General features: G+C 38.8%; 1 long non-coding RNA gene across 2 annotated transcripts in view; it reads right to left on the bottom strand.

Annotated features, from left to right (window-relative positions):
- LOC133227552 (uncharacterized) overlaps positions 1–17,399 on the bottom strand; it is a 109,455-nt gene that overhangs the window by 57,821 nt on the left and 34,235 nt on the right. Inside the window, exon 5 of one of the 2 annotated variants that reach the window (XR_009729863.1) lies at positions 10,600–10,780. The exons of the other annotated variant lie outside the window; for it this stretch is intronic. This is a non-coding gene — a long non-coding RNA (uncharacterized LOC133227552). Of the gene's footprint in view, positions 1–10,599; positions 10,781–17,399 lie in introns of those variants that run through there. 2 annotated transcript variants of the gene reach the window in all.

Raw genomic sequence — 17,399 nt, 5'->3', positions numbered from 1 at the left:
TATTTTTTTGTCTTCCAACAAATTTCAACCCATTTTATGCTATTTTTAAAACTTTTATCAATGCAACACATCTACACTATTTTAAAAATCATAAAAAAATAAAAATCACAAAATATTGGCAGATATATAATGAAAAGTCTACCCCATATCCTAACAGCAACTTTCAAAAGCAATCATGTTAAATATTTTAACCATTTCTTCACTTCCCTACATACAAATTCTCAACATTACTCTTATCCTACGCTCTCTCTTGACTTTTCAATTTTGGATACTATTGTATTTTCCCTATAGAAGATGAAAATTCAGCACTCTTTTCAACACGTCCTTCTCCACAAAACATTCACACATAAACAGAACATACTCTCACACACATAATCACAAACACATTTTCTTACCTTATTTCCTTACTATGGTTATATCACAATGGCATCGTTATTTGTATTATAATGACAATGATAAATCCTGTAGTAAAGTTCCATTTTCTATTGTATTATCATTTTCTACCCAGGATGAATATTTGCTTAAATATTTAAATCTGATTACTTGTTAATATGGGGCTTCTCTGGTTGCTCAGTTGATACTCTGCCTGCAATACAGGTGACCCAGGTTCAATTCCTGGGTCAGGAAGATCCCCTAGAGAAGGGAATGGCAACCCACTCTAGTATTCTTGCCTGGAGAATCCCATGGACAGAGTAGCCTGGCAGGCTACGGTCTATGGGGCGGCAAGAGTCGGACACGACTGAGTGCCTAAGCACATAACACATTTGTTAATATGGGGCTTTGCTGGTGGCTCAGTGGTAAAGAATCCACCTGCCAATGCAGGAGACGCAGGTTCAATCCCTGAGCAGGGAAGATCCCCTGGTGAAGGAAATGGCAAATCACTCCAGTATTCTTGCCTGGGAAATCCCATAAGAGCCTGGAAGGCTATAGTCCTTGGGGTTGCAAAAGAGTCAGACATAACTTAGTGACTAAACAACAACAATTCTGATAAGTATTCAAGTATTTATCTTACTATTCATTATTTTTTTAACATTTTCTCCACTTCTCTTTACCTTTGTAAAATTGGACTCTTTGAACTGTTTTTTTTTTTTTTCTGAAAATTTAGAATGGCATGAAGATAAACATATGTATTCAATTTATCATGTTTAATCAGATATCTGCCTTTATGTATTTGTATAATCTTTAGGTTAAATACATACATGTTACATACACACATATATACAGACATATGTTTGGGGATGGATTTCCTTGTTTAAAATATTTCAATATTGAGTCAATCTTAAGTCATTACACTATTATCTATCACAAATCAGCAACAGCATTGACCTTACATCAACACAATTCATGTGAATGTTAGAGTCTGCCTTTCTTTGCCATTAGTGTTTCCCCAGGGTTTGACTCATAGTGTTTGGTGAATACAGATGCCTGACTGACAAGCTTATGTACCATCAAGAAGTCTTCAGTCGCTGGATTCTGCGGCTTCTACCTTTATAATTATTATGGAGTGATTGTTTTTTAATAGAATAGGACTGTCATAAACCAATTCAGTGAAGCCTACTGAAAGTCAGACTTTCTCTTGATACTGCAAGTATTTATTATTTAATTTAGTTTCAACTTATTATTATACTATGGATAGACAAGATGAACAGGCAAGATGGCGGGGCAGAAGGATATGCATACATCTTCATCATCTTGGATAGGAAAGATGATGAAGTAGAAGGATGTGCACATCTTCTTTTGTGAGAACTCCAAAACTGCAACTTGCTGATGAACAATCATCAGTGGTAGAATGTTGGATCCCACCAAAAAAAGATATTCCATGCCTAAGGGCAAGGAAAAGCCCCAGCAAGAAGGTAGGAGGGGCGAAATCACATTTAGAATCAAATCCCGTATCTGCCAGAGACACTTGGAGGGCTCATACAAAACCTTGTGCACACAAGGACCCATGACACCACAGAGACTTAGCCAGACCAGCATTTGAATGTTTGAGTGTCTCCTGTGGAGGCATGGGTCAGCAGGCTTCAACAGTATGTGAATCGAGAACTTTCAGATAGTCGAGTTGGATTTAGAAAAGGCAGAGGAACCAGAGATCAAATTGCCAACATCCGTTGGGTCACAGAAAAAGCAAACAGTTCCAGAAAAATATCTGCTTCTGCTTTATTAACTATGACAAATACTTTGACTGTGTGGATCACAACAAACTGGAAAATTCTTAAAGAGATGGGAATACCAGATTACCTTACCTACCTCCTGAGAAATATGCATGCGAGTCAAGAAGTAACAGTTAGAACCAGACGTGGAACAATGAACTGGTTCCAAATTGGGAAAGGAGTATATCAAGGCTGTATACTGTCACCCTGCTTATTTAACTTACATGCTGCTGCTGCTGCTAAGTTGTTTCAGTCGTGTCCAACTCTGTGCAACCCCATAGATGGCAGCACACAGGCTCCACCGGCCCTGGAATTCTCCAGACAAGAATATGCAGAGTACATCATATGAAATGCAGGGCTGCAAGAAGCACAAGATGGAATCAAGCTTGCCAGGAGAAATATCAATCACTTTAGATATACAGATGACACCACCCTTATGGAAGAAAGCAAAGAAGAACTAAAAAGGTTCTTGATGAAAGTGAAAGAGGAGAGTGAAAAAGTTGTCTTAAAAGTCAACATTCAAAAAACTAAGATCATGGCATTCAGTCCTATCATTTCATGGCAAACAGATGGGGAAACAATGGAAACAGTGGTTGATTTTATTTTGGGGGGCTCCAAAATCACTGCAGATGGTGACTAAAGTCATGAAATTAAAAGACGCTTGCTCCTTGGAAGAAAAGCCATGACCAACCTAGACATCATATTAAAAAGCAGAGACATTACTTTCCCAACAAAGGTTTGTCTAGTCAAGGCTATGCTTTTTCCAGTACTCATGTATGGATGTGAGTTAAGACTATAAAGTAAGTTAAGTGCTGAAGAATTGACGCTTTTGAACTGTAGTGTTGGAGAAGACGCTTGAGAGTCCCTTGGACTGCAAGGAGATCAAACCAGTCAAACCTAAAGGAAATCAGTCCTGAATATTCATTGGAAGGACTGATGTTGAAGCTGAAACTCCAATACTTTGGCCACCTGATGCTAAGAACTGACTCCTTAGAAAATACCCTGATGTTGGGAAAGACTGAAGGCAGAAGAAGGGGACGACAGAGGATGAGGTGGTTGGAGGGCATCCCTGACTCAGTGGACCTGAGTTTCAGCAATCTTGAGGAGTTAGTGATGGACAGGGAAGCCTAGCGTGCTGCTGTCCATGGGGTCGCAAATATTTGGACAAGACTAAACAACTGAAATGAACTTGAACTATTATTATACACCAAGCTCTGTGATAGACCCTGTACTCTACCCTCAAGTACATAAGAGTAAGGCTTTATAAAGAGCTTTGCATTAGCATATTTATACTATCATATATAAAATAATCAATGAGGACCTATTGTACATCACAGAGAATTATACACAATGTTTTATAGTAACTTATAAGGGAAAAGAGAAACCTATATGCAGGTCAGGAAGCAACAGTTAGAACTGGACATGGAACAAGAGACTGGTTCCAAATAGGAAAAGGAGTACGCCAAGGCTGTATATTGTCACCCTGATTATTTAACTTCTATGAAGAGTACATCATGAGAAACGGTGGGCTGGAAGAAGCACAAGCTGGGATCAAGATTTCGAGGAGAAATATCAATAAACTAAGATATGCAGATGACACCACCCTTATGGCAGAAAGTGAAGAGGAGCTAAAGCCTCCTGATGAAAGTGAAAGTGGAGAGTGAAAAAGTTGGCTGAAAGACCCACATTCAGAAAACGAAGATCATGGCATCTGGTCCCATCACTTCATGGCAAATAGATGGGGAAACTGTGGAAACAGTGTCAGACTTTATTTTTGGGGCTCCAAAATCACTGCAGATGGTGACTGCAGCCATGAAATTAAAAGACACTTACTCCTTGGAAGGAAAGTTATGACCAAACTAGACAGCATATTCAAAAGCAGAGACATTCCTTTGCCAACAAAGGTCCATTTAGTCAAGGCTATGGTTTTTCCAGTGGTCATGTATGGATATGAGAGTTGGGCTGTGGAGAAAGCTGAGCACTGAAGAATTGATGATTTTGAGCTGTGGTGTTGGAGCAGACTCTTGAGAGTCCCTTGGACTGCAAGGAGATCCAACCAGTCCATTCTGAAGGAGATCAGCCCTGGGATTTCTTTGCAAGGAATGATGCTAAAGCTGAAACTCCAGTACTTTGGCCACCTCATGCGAAGAGTTGACTCATTGGAAAAGACTCTGATGCTGGGAGGGATTGAGGCCAGGAGGAGAAGGGGACGACAGAGGATGAGATGGCTGGATGGCATCGCTGACTCGATGGACATGAGTCTGAGTGAACTCCGGGAGTTGGTGATGGACAGGGAGCCTGGCGTGCTACAACTCATGGGCTGGCAAAGAGTTGGACATGACTGAGCAACTGAACTGAACTTACTGATAAGGGAAAAGAATCTTTAAAAATATATATAGAGAGATATCGATACTGGTAAACTGAGTCACTGCTTTATATACCTGAAACTAGCACAACATTGTAAATCAGGTATATTTCAGTAAAAAATAAGAAAGTGTAAAATGTATTTTAAGGCTTGCTTGGTGGCTCTGATTGTAAAGAATCTGACTGCAATGCAGGAGACTTGGGTTTGTTCCCTGGGTTGGATGATCCTCTGTGAAGGGAATGACTACCCACTCCAGTATTCTTGCCTGCAGAATCCATGGACAGAGAAACTTGGCAGGCCCATGGGTCACAAAGATTCGGACACAAGTGAGCAAGTGAGCACAGAGCACAAAACATTTTTTAAAAACAAAACCCAAAATAGCTACTTTATATGATTCATGAAGTCTCATTGCTTTCGGCGGAGTGGGCACACAATTTGAAACCCTGATTATATATAGACTCTGTTGTGCTCTCTAGACTTACTGTAATGTTACTTATCAAGTCCTGTCTGACATTTCACCCCATATTCAGTTCAGTTCAGTTCAGTCGCTCAGTCGTGTCCGACTCTTTGCCAGCCCATGAATTGTAGCACGCCAGGTTCCCTGCCCATCATCAACTCCTGGAGTTCACTCAGACTCACGTCCATCGAGTCAGCAATGCCATCCAGCCATATCATCCTCTGTCGTCCCCTTCTCCTCTGGCCTCAATCCCTCCCAGCATAAGAGTCTTTTCCAATGAGTCAACTCTTCGCATGAGGTGGCCAAAGTACTGGAGTTTCAGCTTTAGCATCATTCTTTGCAAAGAAATCCCAGGGCTGATCTCCTTCAGAATGGACTGGTTGGATCTTCTTGCAGTCCAAGAACTCTCAAGAGTGTGCTCCAACACCACAGCTCAAAAGCATCAATTCTTCAGTGCTCAGCTTTCTTCACAGTCCAACTCTCACATCCATACATAACCACTGGAAAAACCATAGCCTTGACTAAATGGACCTTTGTTGGCAAAGGAATGTCTCTGCTTTTCAATATGCTATCTAGGTGGATTACAGTGATATACAGAGGGCCTCATTTTGTCTTTCTAGCAAAGAAACTACTTTCTTTTACAAGAAATTCTAAATTTCTGCTGTGAAAAATCAAATTTATATGATTTCTGTTCCTTTTAACTCCAAATTCTAATTTTTCCTGAGGAAATATCATCAATTCTTAATACATTCTGAAAGGCAATGTATGATTTTTTTTTCTGTGTTTCAGAAAGTAAATAGAATATGGGGGAAGACTGAATATAACAGGATTCTGATTCTGTCTTTAACTGGGGATGTGACCTTATTCTGTTTACTCTATATTACATGAGTTTCTACTTTCCCATCTGAAAAACAAAGATTGCATAGTAACTATCCCTTAGCGATTATTAACGGATACGTATATTAATATATATATAAAGTGCATAAAATACCCAGTACATAGTATACATTATAGAAGTATTTGTTGTCTTTCTTTTGGGGGGCCCTGCCTTTGGAATGAGAGCAATTTTATCAATATCTATAGTTTTTAATTAAATATATAAAACATATCATTTACCAGTGGAAGGAACCCACCACCCAACCTGTATAACATCAAAGTTTATTTAACTTCATCTCTGAGAAATGAAATGGGCTTCCCTCAAAGCTCAGTCAGTGAAGAATCTGCCTGCAATGCAGGAAACCGAGGTTCAATTACTGGGTCAGGAAGATCCCCTGGAGAAGGAAATGGCAATCCACTCCAGTATTCTTGCCTGGAAAATCCTATGGACAGAGGAGGCTGGTGGGCTACAGTCCATGGGGTTGCAAGATTGACATGACTTAGTGACCAAACCACCACCACCTGAGAAATTAAATGTTTCTTCAGTGGCTCAGTGGTTAAAAAAGATGTGTGTTTGATCCCTGGGTCAGGAAGATCCCCTGGAGGAAGGCATGGCAACCCACTCCAGTATTCTTGCCTGGAGAATCCCATAGATAGAAGAGCCTGGCAGACTACAGTCCACATGGTTGCAAAGGATTGGACATCACTGAAGTGATTAAATCAAGGCATCTCAAGTGATGCCTCTTGAGAAATTTGTATCCAGGTCAGGAAGCAACAGTTAGAACTGGACTTGGAACAACAGACTGGTTCCAAATAGGAAAAGGAGTATGTCAAGGCTGTATATTATCACCCTGCTTATTTAACTTATATGCAGAGTACATCATGAGAAACGTTGGACTGGAAGAAGCACAAGCTGGAATCAAGATTGCTGGGAGAAATATCAAAAACCTCAGATATGCAGATGACACCATCCTTATGGCAGAAAGTGAAGAAGAACTAAAAAGCCTCTTGATGAAGGTGAAAGAGGAGAGTGAAAAAGTTGGCTTAAAGCTCAACATTCAGAACACAAAGATCATAGCATCTGGTCCCATCACTTCATGGGAAATAGATGGGGAAACAGTGGAAACAGTGTCAGACTTTATTTTGGGGGCTCCAAAATCACTGCAGATGGTGACTGCAGCCATGAAATTAAAAGACGCTTACTCCTTGGAAGGAAAGTTATGACCAACCTAGATAGTATATTGAAAAGCAGAGACATTACTTTGCCAGCAAAGGTCCGTCTAGTCAAGGCTATGGTTTTTCCAATGGTCATGTATGGATGTGAGAGTTGGAGTGTGAAGAAAGCTGAGCGCCAAAGAATTGATGTTTTTGAACTGTGGTGTTGGAGAAGACTCTTGAGAGTCCCTTGGACTGCAAGGAGATCCAACCAGTCCATTCTGAAGGAGATCAGCCCTGGGATTTCTTTGGAAGGAATGATGCTAAAGCTAAAACTCGAGTAGTTTGGCCACCTCATGCAAAGAGTTGACTCATTGGAAAAAACTCTGATGCTGGGAGAGATTGGGGGCAGGAGGAGAAGAGGAAGACAGAGGATGAGATGGCATTACTGACTTGATGGATGTGAATCTGAGTGAACTCTGGGAGTTGGTGATGGACAAGGAGGCCTGGCGTGCTGCAATTCATGGGGTCGCAAAGAGTCGGACATGACTGAGCAACTGAACTAAACTGAAGTGATTAGTTTAGTTTATGTTTATGTATTAGTTTATGTATATGTATTAGTATATGTATTAGTATTAGTTTATGTCACGCATGCACTGACAAATGAACTTCTATGTAACTCTTCAAATATGGCATGGGCATTCAATTTTATACAACTACCACTAAATTATTGTACAGTTTGATTTTCTGGAAAATTCTTTTATGTTAGATAAATGTGTTTCACTGTAATTTCCTCCATAATTGCTATCAGTGTTTAGATACTGCAGGGGGTGGGTGGCGGGTATCATTCACATTACCTCCCAATCATGAATGTCTCAGCTCAGCAGAGTAGCTGTCTCTTGACACACTGGATGCACAGTTTCCTTAAGTTAGCTGGATTTGGTAGCTCTCATTGGTAACAAAAAATTCTTGATCAATATAGAGATATTTAACCTTTAACCAGCATGCTACATATATTTTTCTTGACCAATTAGAAAAGCCTCCGTTTCGATGTAGCCTCCAATGCATGTTTCACCATTTTAATTCACAGGAAGTTGTGGTCAAAGGTCCTGTTGAAATGAAAATTAATTAGCCTTGGGATCTCCCTGGTGATTCAGTGGTTGAGACTTCACTTTTCAATACAGGAGGTGCAGTTTCAATCACTGGCTGGGGAGCTAAGGTCATACATGCCTCATGGCCAAAAAAATAGATAGATTAACACCCAGAACATAAACAGAAGCAATACTGTAACAAACTCATTAAAGACTTAAAAAAAAAAAAAAAATGGTCCACACCAAAAAATATCTTCAAATTAGAAGACATCTGCCCTATTTTCAACCTTCTGTAATCTGTGAGCCCAAGGAAGCCATCAATGAAGTGATCAACAACAGACATAGCTGTATTTAAAATCAAGTTCTGAATCAGTAAACCTATGGGTCACTTGAAGTAGAGGAATATCTCAAGAGAAACCATCACACACTGTGATCACACAAGCAAAAATTCTTTTGGCGATCAAGAACATATCGTGAGGGAAAATGAGGAACAGTGGTCCTATAAGAATTTAGCTAAACTAGGTCCTTTATTATCGCAAAGAGCACATCTCATTTTATGTCTAATTAGGTCAATCCAAACTATATTTCTATGAAAAGAAAATCATTAGTAAAGGAAACTAAAGACTTTCATATTACCAGAACAGAATGCTTCAATTTAAGGGTATTTAACACCACTTTTCTGAGAGCAAACCTAATTCCTTTTAATTAACTCTGTGACTCCTGCACTGCTAATAACATTGTGGGTTTGTTGTTTTATATTATTGCAGCTCACAACTTTCTTTACTTAGATAAAGATAAAGGGCTCCAAAGGCTTACAATGGAAAGTTAAGTCACATTTCATTTTGTTTATAATTTATTCATTCAAAAACCATACATTTCTAATTAAAATTGAGAGACAGTAAGTGCAAAAATGGTCACACTCATAATTCCAACTATTATCTACTTCTTTTATTGTTTAAATTGATTCCATTAAAACTTGGTCATCCCAGGGGATATAAACAAACATCAAGGATTTTTTGCAGTATATACATTCATGGTTTACAAGGTCATAGCTCTGGCTCCATCTCAAAATATGTGGACATTGTGTTCATCAATTTGCAAATGTTGTATGGAAATTCAACAGGCATTTGAGTTTTCTTATTTAATGGTTTTTAACTTTAAAGCTCTCACTGAGGCTAATTTGAATGAATCTAACTGTGAAAACAATGTTATAACATTATTCTTTCATAGTGAGCCAATCCAGGGGATTCAGGTTTCTGAACTACTGCAAGGTTCTTCAAAAGAGATTGAATGATTTTTGCTGTTTTAGCAAAAGCCTCAATATAACACCAAGCACCTTACCTCGATTCAAACTGAACATCTCTGCTTCATGGTTAGGTAAGCTATAACAAATACCATTTTCTCTTTCTACGTTTCACCTGCTATTTTTATCATATTTCATTCATTTTTCCACAGTAAAAATTATTTCCCAGGAGTGAGCTACTTACCAGATCCTAAAGATAAAAATAACATTTTCAGTTTAGGAATGATGTAATTATAGAAAAGAGATATGTTTGTCAAATCACTGTTTAGAGTACATTTATACACTATCATAAAATGTAGGCTCTATAAGCATAATGAAAAGGCAAAACAAAAAACTTAAAAAAGCTTCATGGAAGTAGCACAAAATAAGATTTGGGCTAAAGGACTCTATTTAAGAAATACATTTCATAGCCTGTATATTTCATTGGCATTTTGTAGAGAAAACCTATCTTTTTCATCTTATTTTGTACTCTTTGTCTTTTGGAAATTTATGAATGTGTTGTTACATCTTATGATCATGTTATGAAACCATATTATTATTGCCAATTCTCCTGCTGCTGAAATACCAATGACTATTACTATATAAAACTAAAGCATATATTTATTTTTTCTGGAAAGTATTTTTGGACTCCTATATCCCCCCTTAAGCAAACTTTTTCTGTATAATAACTACCATTGGTTTCTACCCTGGATATTATATTGTGGTGGTGTTCAGTTGCTCAGTCATTCTGACTCTTTGTGACCCCATGGACTGTGGCATGCCAGGCTTCCTTGTCCTTCACTATCTCTCAGAGTTTGCTCAAACTCATGTCCGTTGAATCTGTGATGCCATTCAACCATCTCATCCTCTGTCAACATTAATGTTATTATATGGCCAACATCATTTTCTGGGTTAGCTATGAGCACGGATCATTTGATTAAGTTAGTGTTTTTGAAATGGTATTGGTATTTTTAGATCTCTAATGTTCTTTTTTTAAATTTATTTAATTGGAGGTTAATTACTTTACAATATTGTATTGGTTTTGCTAACATTCTATTGAAAATATAACAACTGAGATTTGTAGCACAGAACCTAGATGTATTTTTAAAAGTTTAAATTAGGTTGTAAATTTATATCTATATCATCTATATCAATGTTAATAAAATGTAAATTAATTTCTCATGAGCATGCTCAGGTGTATTTCTGAGTTGAGAAGTCTTAATTCTTAATAAAGATGCACACACAATAAAACTATATTTAAAACTTTGTTTCCAATGCTTTGTAGAACTTACCTGATACCTAATATCAGATTAAGCATAGAGAAACATCATCCTCAGAGCTAGTTCCAGAAGCAGTGAAGTAATCAGGTTCACTTCTTTTCACTCAATTGGTATGAGCAATAAACTTAATAAACACATCAGCAGTGGTGGGATACAACAAAGAACATGTTCTTGAGTATATTATAATAATATAGTATTCTAAAATATTATTCATATGCAAAATACTATTTTCAGGTAATGTCTCTACTGTATTGATTACAAAATATTCTAGGAAAAGTCTCATATTACCTTCCTCATAAAACCCTCTCTTCCTTTGTTGTTCAGTCACTAAGTTGTGCTGACTCTTTGCCACCCCATAAACTGCAGCATGCCAGGATTCCCTGTCCTTCACAATCTCCCAGAATTTGCTCAAACTCATGTCCATTGAGTCGGTGAGGCCATGCAACCATCTCATCCTCTGCTGCCTGCTTATACACCTGCCTTAATCTTTCCCAGCATCAGGGTCTTTTCCAATGAGTTGGTTCTTGGCATCAGATGGCTAAAGGACTGGAGCTTCAGTTTCAGCATCAGTCCTTTCAATGAACATTCAGGGTGGACTTCCTTTAGGATTGACTGGTTTAATCTCCCTGCTGTCCAAGGGACTCTCTGTCTTTAGGCAGATTCAAAATGTGATCTCAAAAGGATGGTCTGAAGGACACGATGTGACTAAGTCAAGTTCTTCTTGCTGGACAATCCGGTCCATGTCCTAAACACAATGAGAATGGAGGATATATGGATGCTAAGGAGGAGGTGGTTGATCCAGGCAATGATCAAAGTGGATGAGGTCAGGAGAGCCCCTCTGAGTTCCTGGGTCACTATGTAAATGGAACTTTGTTCCTTTCTCCAGAAATGTTTTTGCTGGGCATCCAGGTTGTGTGAACCACTTAGAAACTTCACCATTTACCCATTTTGTATACACCTCTTCTCTCTCATGATTATTAACATTTATTTAACACTTCAAAAACAATCTAGCAACACGGTACTTTGACATTTGGAGAGAACTGATTTACAGTTTGCTTGATTTTTAAATCCTGGGAAAAAGAAGAGCAGTGGAATACATGAGCCATTTTGAGTTTGACCACCGAGATGAGTTTCTTCACTAATAGTTTGCACTGTCCCAAGCAATTCATCAACATAAAATTGGATAAAGGATTTACTGAGCATGACCTTGCCCATCAGAACAAGAACCAGTTTCCTCTACAGTCAGTCTCTCCCCTCAGGAAGCTTCCATGAGTCTCATATCCTTATCAATCAGATGGCAGACAGAATGAAAACCATGATCACAGAAAACTAATCAAATATTCACATAGACCACAGCATTGTTTAACTCAATGAAACTATGAGCCATGCTGTGTAGGGCCATCCAAGATGGATGGATCATGGTTAAGAGTTATGGCAAAATGTGGTCCACTGGAGAAGGGAATGGCAACCCACTTCAGTATTCATGCCTTGAGAACCTGATGAACAGGATGAAAAGGCAAAGAGATATGACATGGAAAATTGAGCTCCTAAAGTCTGTATGTGCCCAATATGCTACTGGAGAAGAATGGAGAAATAACTTCAGAAAGAATGAAGAGATGGATCCAAAGTAAAAACATCATCCAGTTGTGGATGTGATTGGTGATGGAAGGAAAGTCCGATGATATAAAGAGTAATATTGCATAGGCACCTGGAATGTTAGGGCCATGAATCAAGGTAAATTGGAAGTGGTCAAAGAGGAGATGGCAAGAGTGAACACCAACATTGTAGGAATCAGTAAACTAAAATGGACTGGAATGGGCGAATTTAAGTATGTCTAACACTGTGGGCAAGAATCCTTAGAAAAAAATGGAGTAGCCCTCATAGTTAACAAAAGAGTCTGAAATGCTGTACTTGGGTGCAATCTCAAAAATGACAGAATGATCTCTGTTTGTTTCCAAGGTAAATCATTCAACATCACAGTAATTCAAGTCTACACCCCAACCCACTGCCGAACAAGCTGAACTCAAATGGTTCTACAATGACCTAAAAGACTTTCTAAAAATAATGCCCAAAAAATGTCCTTTTCATCATAGGGGACTGGAATGCAAAAGCGGAAGTCAAGCGATACCTGGAGTAACAGGAAAGTTTGGCCTTGAATTACAAAATTAAGAAAGTAGGGAAAACCACTAGACCATTCAGGAATGATTAAAATCAAATGCCTTATGATTATACAGTGGAGGTGACAAATAGATTCAAGGGATTAGATTTGATATTGTACAGGAGACAGGGATCAAGACCATCAACAAGAAAAATAAAGGCAAAAAGGCAAAATGATTGTCTGGGGAGATCTCACAAATAGCTGTGAAAAGAAGAGAAGTGAAATGCAAAGGAGAAAAGGAAAGATATAACCATCTGAATGCAGAGTTCCAAAGAATAACAAGGAGAAATAAGAAAGCCTTTCAGTGATCAATGCAAAGAAAACAATAGAATGGGAAAGACTAGAGATCTCTTCAAGAAAATTAGAGATACCAAGGAAACATTTCATGCAAAGATGGGCAAAATAAAGGACAGAAACAGTAAGGATCTAACAGAAGCAGAAGATATTAAGATGTGGCAAGAATACACAGAACTGTACCAAAAAGATCTTCATGACCTAAATACTCTTGATGGCATGATCACTCACCTAGAGCCAGACATTCTGGAATGTGAAGTCAAGTGGGCCTCAGGAAGCATCACTACAAACAAAGTTAGTGCAGGTGATGGAATTCCAGTTGAATTATTTCAAATCCTAAAAGATGATGCTGTCAAAGTGCTGCACTCAATATGCCAGAAAATTTGGAAACTCAGCAGTGGCCACAGGACTGGAAAAGGTCAGTTTTCATTCCAATCCCCAAGAACGGCAATGCCAAAGAATGTTCAAACTACCACACAATTGCACTCATCTCACACACTAGTAAAGTAATGCTCAAAATTCTCCAACCCAGGCTTCAACAATACATGAATCATGAACTGCCAGATGTTCAGGCTGGATCTAGAAAAGGCAGAGGAACCAGAGATCAAAATGCCAACATCCACTGGATCATGGAAAAAGCAAGAGAGTTCCAGAAAAACATCTATTTCTGATTTATTGACTATGCCAAACCTTTGACTGTGTGGATCACAATAAACTCTGGAAAATTCTGAAAAAGATGGGATTGCCAGACCACCTGACCTGTCTCTTGAGAAACCTGTATGCATGTCATAAAGCAACAGGTAGAACTGGACATGGAAAAAAAAAAGAACTGGACATGGAACAACAGATTGGTTCCAAATAGGAAAATGAGTATGGCAAGGCTGTATATTGTCACCTGCTCATTTAACTTCTATGCAGAGTACATCATGAGAAACGCTGGGCTGAAGCACAAGTTGGAATCAAGATTGCTGGGAGAAATATCAGTAACCTCAGATATGCAGATGACATAACCCTTATGGCAGAAAGTGAAGAGGAACAAAAGAGCCTCTTGATGAAAGTGAAAGAGGAGAGTGAAAAAGTTGGCTTAAAGCTCAACATTCAGAAAACTAAGATCATGGCACCTGGTCCCATCATTTCATGGCAAATAGATGGGGAAACAGTGGCTGACTTTATTTTTCTGGGCTCCAAAATCACTGCAGATGGTGATTGCAGCCATGAAATTAAAAGACGCTTACTCCTTGGAAGGAAAGTTATGACCAACCTACACACCATAGTAAAAAGCAGAGACATTACTTTGCTAACAAAAGCCCATCTAGTCAAGGCTATGGTTTTTCCAGTAGTCATGTATGGATGTGAGATTTGGACAATAAAGAAAGTTGAGCACCAAAGAATTGATGCTTTTAAACTGTGGTGTTGGAGAAGACTCTTGAGAGTCCCTTGGACTACAAGGAGATCCAACCAGTCCATTCTAAAGGAAATCAGTCCTGAATATTCATTGGAAGGACTGATGCTGAAGCTGAAACTCCAATACTTCTGCCACCTGATGCGAACAGTTGATTCATTTGGAAAGACCCTGATGCTGGGGAAGACTGAAGGCAGGAGAAGGGGATGGCCGAGAATGCGATAGTTGGATGGCATCACAGACTGAATGGACATGAGTTTGAGTAAGCTCCAGGAGCTGGTGATTGACAGAGAGGCCTGGCGTGCTGCAGTCCATGGGGTCACCAAGAATTGGACATGACTGAGTGACTGAACTGAACTGAACTGATGTGTAATATCCCGAAGCAGCAAACAACTCTAATGGCCATCAACACTAATATGAATAAATGAATGAGATTACTAATAAAAAACTACATTCATAAGAGCAAAAATAAGACTTCAAAAATGTAAATTTGAGCAAAACCCAGAATAGAATGCTTTTTTATTATTTGATTTATATAAATTTCAGGAACATATATTATGGTGGGCTAAAGGTCAGAGCAACCTTTACTTTTATAAAATAAATGAAAAGCTCGTAAGTTGAAGGGAGCATGAGAATTGCTTCTAACTTTCTGGAAATACTCTATTTGTTGAACTGGTGGTACTTACATGGTTGTGTTCATTGTCTGAATGTTTACTTAAATGTACACTCATGATTTGTGTACTTCTTCTGTATATAAATTAAATTTCAATTATTATCTTAAAATTATGAATGCGGTTTATGTAGATGGTTTTAAGAATATGTCCTAAGTTTTCGAACAGTTATTTTACGAAAGCCCAACTTTTTTTCTTCTTTTTTCAATTACAGTCCTTTCTTTTATTGGAGTTCCAAATTTTAAAAACTGAAAGTAAAGCAATCATTCAGTGGTTCAGATAAAAGAAAAGCATCTTTACCTGAGTTACCCATCAGGCCTACTCTCACCTGCCCTAGCTCTTCCCAGAACAAGTTTCTGGGTATCTGAACAAAACGGTTTGCATGTCAACTCCATTAAAAGTCATCTCTACTACAGGGGTCAACTAACTATGAGAACAGTTTTTCTCATACCTATTAAACGTACACAGTCCACAGTTAGACCTCCATAGAGGTCTACAAAATGCTCTCCAGAGTAGTTTCTTTGGGGCCCAATAAGGTAGAGATTTCCTGCAAGGACTTTTCCCCTCCCCCTAGACTTAGGGTTATTTATAGGGTCTTTCACTTATACAAGTTCCCTGGTGTACAAGAACTGATAATTGACAGAAGTTTTTCTCATTCAGATAATTCATAAGGTCCTTCATCAGATTTTTTTTTTTGGGGGGGTTGCAAACCCAAGAAGGCTCTCCACTTAGTGTTTTTGCCACATTCAAGGCAAATACACAAATTTTCACCAGTATGGCTTCTCTGATAGGTAATAAAGTCACAGTTATATTAAGAGGCTTTTTCACAACTGTTGGGGTTTCTTTCCAGTGGGGCTTTCTGTCATCCAATGAGGTGTGCATATTGTCTGAAGCACTGTTTCACAGGGCATTAAAAAAATATCATCCTCTGATCTGAATTATCTTGGAATGAGGAGAGGTGAGCATTGCTAGAGAGCTTTCTCACATTCACTGAACTTGTATGTTTCCCACCTGTATAAATCTTCTTGTGGGTGATCAGACATGAGCTTGGACTGAGGTTTTCCAAAAACTCAAGGCATTTTTAAGGTTTCTCACTGGAGTGATTGATACGGTTCTGTAAAGACAGCTCTCTGGTCAAACGATTTGTCAAGTTCCTACAACTACAGATTTTCTGGTCCCCAATAAAGTCTGAGCTCTGAGGAAAGTCTGAGATTTGCTTTGAATTTTCCATCTTAAGTGAGTTCTCTTACATTGTAAATACATATTTCTTTAATGGTATAATAACTTCTTGTGTGGTCAAGACATCTGTGAGGATTCTGATACATGGGGAGGGCTGAGCTCAAGACTTTTCTCAGCCACATTAGTGATATATGGTTTTTCACCAATGTGGATTGTCTGATGTTGAAGAAGGGCTGAGCTCTGATGAAAGCTTTCATCACAGACACTGTATTTATAATGCAGCTCCTCTCTCTGAGTTCTCATTTTCTGTGGGGCAATGAAGTCCATGCCTAGGAGGAAGCCACTCTCACATGCAGACCACTGATGCAGTTTCTCTTCCATGTGAATTCTTTGATGAACAATAAGGTCTGAACTACAGCTGAAGCTCTTCTCATATTCAAGGCATTTAAAAGTGTGAGTGTAAGTTGCCTGGTGCCTGATGAGGTTGGCACTCCAGGTAAAACTTCTCATATGTTCCAAGCATTTATATGGCTTCTCACCTGTGTGGATTCTCTGGTGTCCAATAAGGTCTGATTTCTGGGCAAAGCATTTCTCATAGGCACCACACATACGGCTTCTCCCCAGTATGTACTCTTTTATGAACAATGAAGGCTTACTGGTGTGGGTAAGTTTTCTCACACTTATTACCTTTGTAGGGTCTTTCCCTACAAAGTTCTATGGTGGCTAATAAGATCGGATTTCCTACTAAAAGCTTTTCCACACTCCAGACAAACGGTTTCTCACCCGTGTGCATTCGGTGCCTGATGAGGTTTGTACTTCGGCTGAAGCATTTGTCACACTCACTACACAGATACAGTTTCTCACCTGTATGGCTTCACTGGTGGACAAGCAGATCAGATCTCTGACCAAAATTCTTGCCACAGATATCACATGTATACAATTTTTTACCTGCATGCGTTCTCTGATGTCCTGAAAGGGCTAAGTGGTGCCAGAAGCTCTTCTCACATTTGCTACATTTATAAGGTTTCTCATAACTGTG

Source organism: Bos javanicus, chromosome 16 (genome assembly GCF_032452875.1).
Source record: "Bos javanicus breed banteng chromosome 16, ARS-OSU_banteng_1.0, whole genome shotgun sequence".
Lineage (NCBI taxonomy): Eukaryota > Metazoa > Chordata > Mammalia > Artiodactyla > Bovidae > Bos > Bos javanicus.
The sequence above is the reverse complement of the archived record's forward strand: the minus strand, read 5'-3'. Positions and strand labels throughout refer to the sequence as shown.